Source organism: Varroa destructor, unplaced genomic scaffold (genome assembly GCF_002443255.2).
Source record: "Varroa destructor unplaced genomic scaffold, Vdes_3.0 BEIS01000003.1, whole genome shotgun sequence".
NCBI lineage: Eukaryota > Metazoa > Arthropoda > Arachnida > Mesostigmata > Varroidae > Varroa > Varroa destructor.
In genome coordinates, this window is record NW_019211456.1 from 54548597 (window position 1) to 54560978 (window position 12382).

Here is a 12382-nt window from a genome sequence, read left to right on the forward strand (position 1 = left end):
TGGCTTATGCCATAGCTCGTCGAGCTCCAATTACTACTTTATTCTTCTATAAGAAGGCAATAAAAAGCGATTTAATGGTAAGTAAAAATAGGTAACAAAATGTTGGAGGTGGCGCGTATTAGTAAAGAGAATTGCAGTGGCATGTTACATAATAATTCATGGTCAAAAAATAAGGCTATAAAAAATGTTAATGTGACCAAATATATAATTACAATTTTAATCAGAAAACGGCCAAGATTTGGCCGAAGAACAAGGATACCTGAATCTTGTATTAGGTACCATACTTAACCGTCAAATGTAGGTTTGGCTCTAGGTAGGCTCACATGCTATGTACTAGAAGATTTAGCTGACACAGTTTCAAAGTTCTCATATTTCGCAATTTTATTTTATTCGATAATTTTGACCGGAATTCAATAAATCAACGGAACATATTGATAAATAGACTTCACTAGCATAAGCTTCACAAAATGTTCCGGTTTGTCGCCCCATTTCACGAAACTTCTGAGTCCCGCCATAGTTCTAGCTACAGCAGAAGAATACATTTGTACACGTGGACTGTTGCTTTTGCTCCACTGCATCTTTTTTACGGCATTGATTGCTGTTAAGGCAACTTTAGAGTCAGGATGTTGTCCTGGATCTGCTGCTCTTATACAGTGGTGTCTTCGTAGCCAACTAAACTCCTTCGACTGGTGCAGTTCTCGAACCACGTATGACTATGAAAAGCAGGGCTAAAAAGTCAGTACACCGTCTTTAATGTTTCCTGCCTTTGTAGCGCTAAAGCATGATTGAATGATAATGTAATGGTGGAACTTCAATAGATTAGATATTTGAGGAGAACTGATTGGAGTAGACTTCTCGAAATTAGAGTGAGAGGCGTGAGCTAACTCGAATGAGATGGCACAATACAGAAAGGAAATACCGAAATATTAGTAAAGATTGGCACGAGTTCAAATCGTATATAATAACGTAAAATAACCTGAAAAAGGGTTTTTGAGAACAAAAATGTCATAAGTAACGACGAAAGGACAGTTATGCATATATAAATAAAAAAAAGCAAAAGTTTCACTTGAATTGGTATATATTACAACTACAGATTCTATACTTATTAGGAGGACGTTCAATCCGAGATAAGACTAATGAACAAGATGAGATTTATGAACACATCTTCCTCCTGATTAGGCTCTTCATTCTTTTTCCTCTCTAAAAGCCCGTGGCCAGGTTATCGTAGTCTGCGTGCACCGAACGGACGTTAGTACATCCGAACTAGTTGAACTAAGCTGAGCCCTTTGAAATGTGCAGTTTTACTTCGTTGCTACGGCTTGTTAATCACTACTGTTAAATCACACAGCTACTGTTGCCGAACTTAAATGCTTGATGAAGTAAAAAGTATGGATCACCGATAAACCATCGGTATTATAAGTTTCAATTGTAACTCAGATATTTGCCGAAGGATAGTTAAACGGTGTGATTAAACTGACTGGCATTCGTTTGATTTATATACGTATATACATTTCAAGCACAGTTCACTGCAATTTCTGATAATTTTAGATGTTTCTGCTTTCATAAAACTGTATCTGTAAGACGGACTAAGGTATCATATAATTATGATTTAAGATCGCGATTGTGACTGATAATTGCTAAACGTATTCATATTATTAGATGGAGCATCTACTGCCATGAATGAGCCAAACAAGCAATTTTTGCATTTATTTATTTGGTAGCAGTTTTTTTTTTAATAAGATAGGTTTTATATTTAAAATCTTTTGAGGAGGGAACCTTACATTACGTTTCACAGCTAGCAAAATCATTTGAAAAATTGGAAGATGTATTACACACAAACAAAGTTAAGCCCCTGGGGACCTATCACTTAAATTGGCACTCTTCGGAGCGGAAATGTAGAGTACCTGCCTGAAAGCAGCGGGAAACTAAAAAAATTCAACGAAAAATGCATCCCTCGTGATATAACGATCTACGTTTTATTCTGTCAGTTCACAATTCAAAATCAGTTAACAAAATACTCGCGTGGCACTCACGTGACAAGACACGGATAGATGTGTAGAGCCCTCACAAAAACTAATCAAATGACGGCTTTAAAAATGTGAACTCTCCAGTTTAATGCCACTAATAGTCAGATTTCGGTTAGTTAGTAGTATATAAAATGGTTGGGTCATAATAAATATACACCAAAAATGGAAGAATCGGTTATCCCCGAAATTCCCTAAAAATATTCATACATAAAAGGCGTAGCTATCAACAGTATATTACTACTGAACAAGAATGCAAAATCTCATCAGGGTTTGATGGTTGAGTCCGTAAGTAAGAGCTGCAACACTAGGTGAGGGTTTTGTGTCTCGTAAATCGTGGACTTAGGCGCAGACAATTTCAAGCTGCATGCATTAATAGGATGAACGAAGCTTAATATGATAAAGGAAGCAACATGAATATACATGAATTATTAAGGTAAACATTAAAGCAACACCGGAATGCAGGTTGAACCTTTTCTTTTTTGGAAGTAATTTGCCTACAAAACGCTTTTATGAAATATTACTTAGAACTCTGACAATATTTCTGAAACAAATTCAACGTTTGATTAAAACGGTTGATGTTTGCAAGCCACACTCTTATCAGATTTATCTTAAAACTGGAATCACGTGAACGCTATCGGCAGAGACAACATGCTAAAAGTTTAAAGTCTATAGTTGTTATTTAAGCTTTGGGTCTAAAGCTAGAAAACCCATGAATAAATCAAAAAAGCAACACGAATTCTTTGAGGCCCTTTTCCGATTCAGTCCTTTCCGTTGGTCAGAATTATTTTTTTTAACACGGAATGTCCTGATGAAAACATTTCCATCCATTGGATTCGTTTTAATAGGACCCCATTTGGTTAGTATTATGTCTATGAGTAAGCGTTGTGTGACAGGCCGAAAATGAAAATAGGTAAGCTTGGGCTTTTAATCGCGGTTTGTAAGCAAAACAGATCTGCGCCTCTGAACTACAAAAACGACCTTTGTCTTTTCACATTTAATTTACTAAGCATAATAAAATTTATGGTCTGACGCTTCAACATGTCCTCTATTTTAATATCTGATCTTATATTATTTAAAAACGTCGCCACAGCTTTTTTATCCCTTGAAACTTTTATTATTTTTCCCCAAATTTCTAATTATAAAACTCACCGATAGCACGCAGCATCTGTTTTACCGGTGACCTTACAGAGCAAATCTACTTTTTAGATCAATATTTGTACTCAGATGCGCATTATACCGTAAATACCTTTAAAAAACTAGTTCAAATTTCAAACAAATTTAGCAAAATTAGCAAAGTTATGAGTGATTCATTATATATATATATATATATATATATATATTCATTATTAATACTCTGCATTCTTATTCCTAATTCCTACATTGTATTTTTTACTTTCGTGAACAACGTCTTTGCTGCTTTTATGAGTCATTATAGTTTTAGGAAATCGTTTAATAAGAAGCAGTAAAAACCGCATTTTAAGTCATTCGTGCGATAGACTACATCAGCTTTTGGTTTGTCAAAAGTGTCGTTGAGACCTCAATGTGCAAGCTTATATTTGTGTAAATTTGGAGAAACACTGATATTTATTACCGGCACTAGTTGCGCAGACAACTTTCACCATGATGATAAACGTTACATGTAAGTTTATCGTATTTGAAATACAATCTGATTTCCATTGGACGTTAGGCTGAGTACAACAACAAGTTATAGTTTATATCTTACGCTACGGTCAGCGCGACTTCCCTTACTCGTTCCCAAGCGACAATGATACCGGCAGTATACTGTTGGTGTAGCCGCCGTTTACTAGAGAACTTCCTTTTCTGTATTGAACGACGCAGTGCAGACCAGCCCACGCTTCACCGCTGACGGGAGCCGTTGGCTGACAGCATGATAACCACGATAATACATGGTTCGCGTCATACTTACATAAGCGAAGACTTTTTAAAGGGGACAAGAAAAAATAAAGGCAGTTGTCTGCTGGCGAAGCAATAGCGGTACCCATCCGATAGCAGTTGGACGGCGTTTTTAACATCTCGTGCTATACATCTGGCGTTCTAGTGCTAGACAACAGCAATAATACTGCCTGCACGACTGCGCCGGGTGTATTGATTCGCCTTGTAGATCGCGCGCTAGAAAAACCGTTTTTTTTCTATAGCTGCACCGATGAATGGTGCGAATGGCGAGATCGTATATCGCAGTGGCGCTGTAAGCAAGTACTGCCATAAAAGGTGAAGAGCTGCTGTTGAAAGACTGTACACCATGTTTCTTACTGGACGTTTCACATCGCTGCTAAACGCGTTAGGAGCGTTCTAAAATAATAGATATTTATATTTATTCTAAAAATGTTTGATTGAAAGACCATTATTCAGCTATTGATGATGAAATCATATTTCGATATCCATATATAAACAAAAATACTAGGAAGGCAAAGCAACGAGAAAATACGTATTGAAATTCGAGGTGGCCCCACACTTCCAAGAAACAACCAAGGTAAATATAGCAGCCATGGTTATCGTTTGTGAAGGACTATTATAATACGTTTTTAACTTCGAAGGGTTGTCTGGGCTAACTTTTTCGGTAGCTGAACTCAGTCGCTAGGTGATGGACGACATTTGGCTTGCGAAAAACATAAAAATAACAAAAGTGCCAATCCAAAAGTCGGGTACGGATTTAAAATAACCATACGAAACCTTCGTTAACTCTAAAAGCCAAGATCATTTGCAACATAAGTTAAACAGAAATGAACGTAATCGACGAATAGTATTACAGAAATTATCATTATTCAGAAAAGTGAAATACACAGCTTTTGAAGGGTTCAAAGCAACTGATTGAATTCGTTAGTTTGATAGACCTCCAAACATAAGCTACAGACAACGGAAGCTAACGCTATTGGTGCATTCTCGCTAGAACGCTCTTTTGCTGAAATGCTTAGAAAAAGAGTCCCACTGCTACTTGACGATAGACCCATTTGCGCCGAAACCTTCCGCATCGATTTTGTTTCCTGATGCTGTTCACTTCTAAATCTAGCTCAGCCCACCGCCTCGTGTTTACCTCAGACATCATAATAACTTCCTACTGTCCACCTACTAATGATTATGGATCACTATTCTCATACTTCCTGTCATCAGGATGCATCAATAGCTCCTTCTCAGAAGCACTGATATGATGAAATCTTTTCTCAGTTCTAACATTTGTCCTCTAACATAAGATCCTCTCAAGAAGTAACCATCATCATGTCTGTACACTTCACAACAGCAAGCAAACAACAGATGATACTGCATACAATTTGGATAGAAAGCAGTAGAACGAAACGTGTATATACAATCAGCGCCCTAAAAAAATATAGTACGACAAATGATGCGGTTTCTACTGTATATATCTATATACCCTTGTCTTTCTCATGAATGATTTGGGCCGAAAGTCTTAGCAAGTCTCTATCAATATAACAATAACAAGCAAATATCATATACCCTATGAAAGTTGGATAATCCTAGATTAAAGCAGAACGTTTATGCATGAAAGTAAATTATACCTTTACACATACTTGCAGATATTCTTAATAGCCTCTTCGATTCCACCTAACCAACCAATTATTTAATTTCGAACTGAATATTATTGACGACAATGATCCGGCAAATCATGCGGGTTACTAAACCAGCAACAGCCGTATGCAGATATCTCTGCCTAATATTTGCCACGATGGTACCTATGTACCCTTCAGTCTTCAGACGTTCAGTAGGCTGTCGCCTATCTGCAACCTATTGGCTTAACAAGCTTTTAGTGTGATGTTTAGTAACGGGGCTATAAGAGACAAAATATGGAGAAGGACAACAACAGGGTGAGATCAGTATAAGCACGCAATAGCAAGATGTTACTACGGTTGAATTTATGGGATGACCAAAAAGTTGCTTCGCAATAGGTGTACATCTTTGGCGCCTCGTCTTAGATGTTTGACATGCAATGGTCCATGTGCTTGGCCAGTGGTGAAATCAGAGTTAAATTACACCATTTTTTCTTACCTGATTGGATGCCATTCTTCCGCATTTTTCCGTTATTACAATAAAACTCTTTGTAAGCTACTGACACGTTTGTTGAACCCGTGCCTAACAGAAAACACAAGAGATATGGACCTCAATGGAAACACTTTCCGTCCGTTTGTAAATATGGACAAATATTTGTTCTTGTCATCATGTTGTCAGCTTTGGCCTTATAAACGATTTTTGGTATTATAAATAAAGGATACTGCACAAGTTTTGAAGGCTCACAGCTTATGAACAACCCGTACTTTCTAACGAAAAAGGAAGCAGCTGAGTAAAAAAATACCATTAACAGTTTATGTACGTATATAAGTTGTTATAACGCGTACCAATAGAATGCATTGTGGGTAACGCATTTGATATCGCGTCTTATAGTTTAGTAGTTTCTAGGGAGGCACCACCTCTCGGGTCAGGATATTATGTGTGGGCCCAAAAAATAAAGACTTGTAGACGTTTACCCAGGAAAAACGCCTTGTGTTGCAGCGCATGAGGTTTCCATTAAGGTTTGAAGCATACCTAAAAGATATCAAGGAATGGTGTCTGTGTACGACTTCACGGCGAAGCTTCCACAGGACTATCGAATAAACCCAGGTATAGCTGAAGCCGTACCGTCGCCAGAGTGAGCCAAATTGCGCAATAGGTTAGGCTTGTGTCCGCTATAATCTGCGGGGCTTCTTCTAAACGAAAGATTTTAGCGCTAATAGCAGCCTGATTTGGTACATTCCTAGCACGGAACGAGGGACTGGTGTTGGATACGAAATTCGTGCTAGCGCCTATTAGGAATTAGGAAGGTCTTGAAATAGTCTGTGTCATGAGAATGCAATAGGCAGACCCTCGTTTGAACAAAATCGCCGTTAGATTTGATGCAAGCGCAATTGTTCTTAGCTTCTGTATCGAGTACAAAAGAACACGGCGCTGTTGCGGATTGCGGGAGCCTAGCCTGGAGCCGCAATCAGGCTCTGTCACCTCGGGCATTGAATGACTGCATAACGGGTATTAAGGCGCCTCCATATCGACCTTGGCGTATATCTTCAATGCAGGGAAATAATGGCTAAGTGTGAAAATTGCCGAAGTTCGAACTTTAGAGGCCCAAGCGCATGTATTTGAACATCTGTCCCTATTCAAAATCATCTAGAATTGGAGAGGCAATCGGTTGCAGATTATTCCAAGGTGCATACACGCAAGGCTTAATGGGAGTGATCCTAGAAAAGAAGGTTCTAGCAAAGAAAACTGGTGCCGTAGTGTACCAGGGATGGTACAAAAGTGGTACTACAAACTTTAGCGGACTCTCAAATGAATATTATCACATACCTGTAAGTTTGGTATTTAGCCGGAAACGTGTACTGGCCTATACCATACCGGAACACATACATAGATAGCGCGGCCGAGTGTTCTCATGTCTAGGTCTTTAGTATTTCCGCTGCCATCGTTATAAAACAACAAGGTATAGAGTAAATAAATAGCATTTTACGGTTAATAAAGTGTGTTCACCACAAATGTATAATTTGGGGACATAATATAATATTGTTGTTGCTGTCGCTGTGGCGCGTGCGTACGTCGGCATCTTAATATCAGTGAGGCCGTCACAACGGCGGTTGACTTCAAGTTGACAGCGCTGCTCATGGACCACAGACCGCGGCAACGGGTCAGTCGCTTTCACCAGAAGAGTTGTATCTGAGGCCATGGACGATAGAGTAACAGCGACACCGTACCTTTTCCACCCGCTCTTTGGTTTGCCGCCCTCTAGTTCACTAATATCCGCATCAGCATCATGTCTTCACTAGTCGCTTCTACTGGGTGTTTGGCCTTCCCCGTGGCTCAATTCAGCTGGGCTTTCCCTTCTTTTAAAAGTTGAGTGGCCGGGTATGTGGCCCTACGTCTATAATAAACGGTCTGCAACAGTGACACGATCTATGCTATGTGAGAGTGCAATGGCAGCGGCAACAGCAGCATGTGCGCGTGAGCTTCGAGCGACAATGAATGCCTCGGGCTTTGCATTGCTTCGCTTGCTAGGCTATGGAAATCATTGATATTAGGATAAGATCAACGGAATTGATTACTGTCGAACCTACATCACTATTCAATAATATCATACTTTCCTTGTCTATAATATCATATATATACTCAAATTGGCGGCAAACCAATGAAGGAGCCCACGTATGTCCTTATTCAGTTAGAATTCGATTGGTGGTCTATCAAGGACATCTATTTATTAAACTAACAGAAAAAAACTGCCCGTTTAAAAGGAACGAATGGTGCATTCGTTTTCCAAAAAAAAGTCCTCGAACGTTTTTGCAGCGATTGCCATCTAGGCTACGAGCAAGACGTTTCGGCACGTTGTCAACTTAAAGGCAAAACTACTTATTTTTGCCCCATCAAGGAACCAATTATGAGGTTTTGATGAACATTTGTCCACATAAAAACGATGTGATTACATTTCTTGAATGAATAAATAATAGGTCTAACAACTTTTTTATGAAACTTTATTACACAGGTCAGAAAAGCCCAGTTTTGGAAAGCTCAAGATTTTAAGTTTCGAACGATGTTCCGGCCACACTTATATCTCCATTCTATGAAACAAAGAAAGAAATTTGCCAAGTGATGACACATGGTTTGGTTACTTTTCACTTCAAATAAAACTGTCTTTCATGTCCATCGATTTCAAATAATTTCACACATGTATGCATTCGTGCAATAGTAGAGAAAGTTTGTTGCATGAATAGCTCTGCGTTATGTTAGCTTAAATAGTTACCCTAAATAGTTGTGGTCAATTCCTTAGATTCTGTTCCAGCAAATATGTATGTTAACCCCGTTGACAAAATTATATTGGATACATCACCATCTCTGCATACGGATCATATTGCAGAGTTTAACCCCTATGTTTTATGTCCAGTATCGCCGTTAGGCATTTTATCATACGGCTAACTCTCAGCCCGAAACGAAGTGCATTTGTGCTTGGGTACAAATCTAGACCACAATGTGTCCCTACGATTAGCAGGCAAATACGTTAACCACTAAGGCATCATGGGGACATTCACAGTTTTATCCAAAAACAATCAATTTTCCATAACGAATTGTTGGCTACTGGTAGTTTGTGTATTAGAGATCGACACAATGTTCTCGGTGCATCTATAATATATTTGTACGAGAAACATACAAGAACATGTGTCTTATTAACCTAAGTTAGTAATAATCTAAAATAAACTGCTTACGTATTAGCCAACATGACTACTTCTATTGCTCATTTGGCCAAATAAAACGTATAAAAGTTTGTACCACACGCTACCATTGCTACTCATAATTTTTCGAATTTGGTAAACAAAGATGCGTTAAGTTCACAATTCTCAGCGAAAGAGTCACTTATGTAGTAGACAATAATCAAGTCTGGTAATTCTGTGGTTGTCAATCGTTACAAATGTTTCATTTGTTTGCTATCATTCTAGCTTTATTCTTCATCCTCGGTATCAATAATCAAATTTTTAGATATGACTTCATTGCATTTATCTCACATAGTACTGGCATACATGTATTGCTATGTAATAATGGCTTTTAATATAAAGCTTCGTGTAATGATAACAATCTATTCATGCAACTTCTGGTTGCTCTAGCGGTACGTTATTTGTTTATTTGGCTCTCCAGCTTTCCCATTCAGAAGTAATACCACTTGGTTGGAGTGAAAATGATTACGTTGCTCTTTATTTAAATGTAGGGGGGAGGGAAACAACTGTCATAATTATTACTAATTAATATCTCGAGATAATTCTCGACCAGGCATGTTACGATAAGTTAGGGGCTTACACGCGGCTACATTTACGAAGCAATAATAATAGTTTGTCCTAGCAAAGGAGTTTGTTGAACTTGTCATTAGATTACGTTCATATCGCTTTAAAATGCTTACAGGCCGACAGCTTGTTTATATTTAAAAACAAAATGGTTATATAATATATATCTAAGTCGAATCTTATGCTGCGATTCTCCTGCTTATGATATTATTGGTTGTTGTTTCTTAAATCAGTAACTCTGTAATACCGGTGAGGAATCGAGCGGGAACGTAAACTAAGGTGGGTTAACTGCGTCTTTTGCCGCTCATGACGGCGCCTTCCTTGTACGGGTAAACAGGAGGCGCGTGGGTGGGACTCTTGGTTGACTGCTAGACTGCTTGCTTTGGGTGATTGTATATTAGCTCAATACAAGGGGTCGACAAACATACACATTGTTGAACATCACCGTAGTCGCATGACGCCAACTAGCGATGCCGGCAACAAATGTATGGACGGAACGAACCGCCGGTCGCTTATTCGGCAGTAACGAAGACATGACGAAGAAACCACAGAAACTCGACCCAGCTGCAGACACTGCGCGGACAGAAAATTTTTCTGCCCACTACATCGACAGTTTCACATTTCTTATCATTTATTGTGAAACGATAAGAGTGTAGTTTAAAAGTGATAGTCGTAACGTGTTACTATTGCTATAGTCTGTACGCTAGTGCGTCTGCCCTATATATGCATATTCAATATTCGATATCTGTAAGTACATGTGTGGTTGAAAATGTCTAGGTACTATGAATTTGCCTGTATCTCGCAAAGTGGCAGTTGTAACAATTCCTATTCGTAACTAATTGCACTCTAAGGTGGTCGCTGGCATTGTTTGTACGGTACGCTCAACATTGCGGTAAAACATTGTTATTATTATTACAATAATTGTGCAAAGCGGTCCGTCTGAATTTTGACACATTTGATCGGGCTACTTGCTGTAGTGAAAATTCACTTATCAGAAGAAAACTTCGTACTAAAAGAACTAATCCTAGTTCTAATCATAACGAAACCGCTAACTTATCATGGCGGAGCAAAAAGTTCGTCTTTGGAGCATTGAACTTCGGATGCTTTCGCACTATGCGAGTTGCAGTGAAACTAAAGACTTCTAGTTACAAATATTACATGACTCGGAGTTTTCCGTTTTTTTTTTTATATATACTAATTAAGCTGAAAAGCAAAATTGCTTATTAACTGTACTTTACATCTTTATATCCTACTTAAGACTAAGTACACTTTTGGAGTGATGTAGCCTGTTTGACGAATGCCTTCAGTGTCTCAAAATGACGTTAGCTGTAGAAAATCATTCAACGTATATTGGTGTCTTAGCGTTCAATTTCGATACCAAAAGTGCAATTTACTTTGAGGCGCTTTCAAATAATAACGGACGTGCATGTACACTATTTTATGAAAATCTACTTTTAATTTCCGAAGTCGAATTAAATTTGATATAATATTTGTAGCAATATGACACTGTGGTAAGACTCACTTTAGAACTAGGTGGGTTTATATTGTTTTGACATCGCGTGAATACTAAGCACCGCGTTCTAAAACTAAAGTGCAGAGAGCGCCTTCGTCTTTCTAGTTTGATGTTGACTCTGTACTTAACTTTAAGATATGTTTTCGGAACCTGTAATAATTGGCGAAGTTGTGCTGATCAGTATTATATCATAAACTAAAACAAGTGAAGACAGGTTGCACAGAGTCCTGACATTATTTACAATGTTATATGGTACAGTATAGTGCGCTTTTATTCTCAGCAGTGTCCATGTTATAGACCAAATACGGGATGGTGTACTATTAAACAGGCTTCCCGGAAAAAAGACTCACGGAAAAAATGGCTTTCAGCGACTTCTAGTCGCCTATGAAAAGTCCCGATTATAGGCATTGTACTGTACCTAGAAGCCAGTGCTAATAAATACTTGAAAAAATATATTTGTCCATAAGTATAATTTCACACTTCTTATTTAAATTGCTTTAGCCGTCAAAGAATATAGCTCTTTTATCTATTTTCGACGTTTTCAAATGAAATCAAGGCAACCAAACAGTCGTACGAAATTTACTAGCGTAACCTTTTAAGCTTACTTAAAAGAACTTAGAGTGTTTTAATTTACAACGGCAATCTATTGAGACTCATTTTTGTGGTCGGTGAGAAATATTTGTAACAGGCCTAATAAACACAGTATTAATATAACTATACGGAAAACAATTTTTCGTTAGTCTACCTCTACGTGTATAACAGCATAGGCTGAATTTGCCTACCATCGGGCTTAAATGACCCAACTATTGTGCGAAACGAGCTAAGTGCGCAATCTTCAATTACATAACAGTGTATTTAATTTTTAGAAAAGTTCCAGCGATTCGTATCAATTGTGCCCATTTTTCGTGATATGTCCTCGACATATTGTAGTACCGGAACTGTTACGAGGTGACCACATAGGAAGTATAAAAGAATAGGGAGTGACGAAATTATTTTTTCTTTTTAAAGCAAACCTAGCAAGG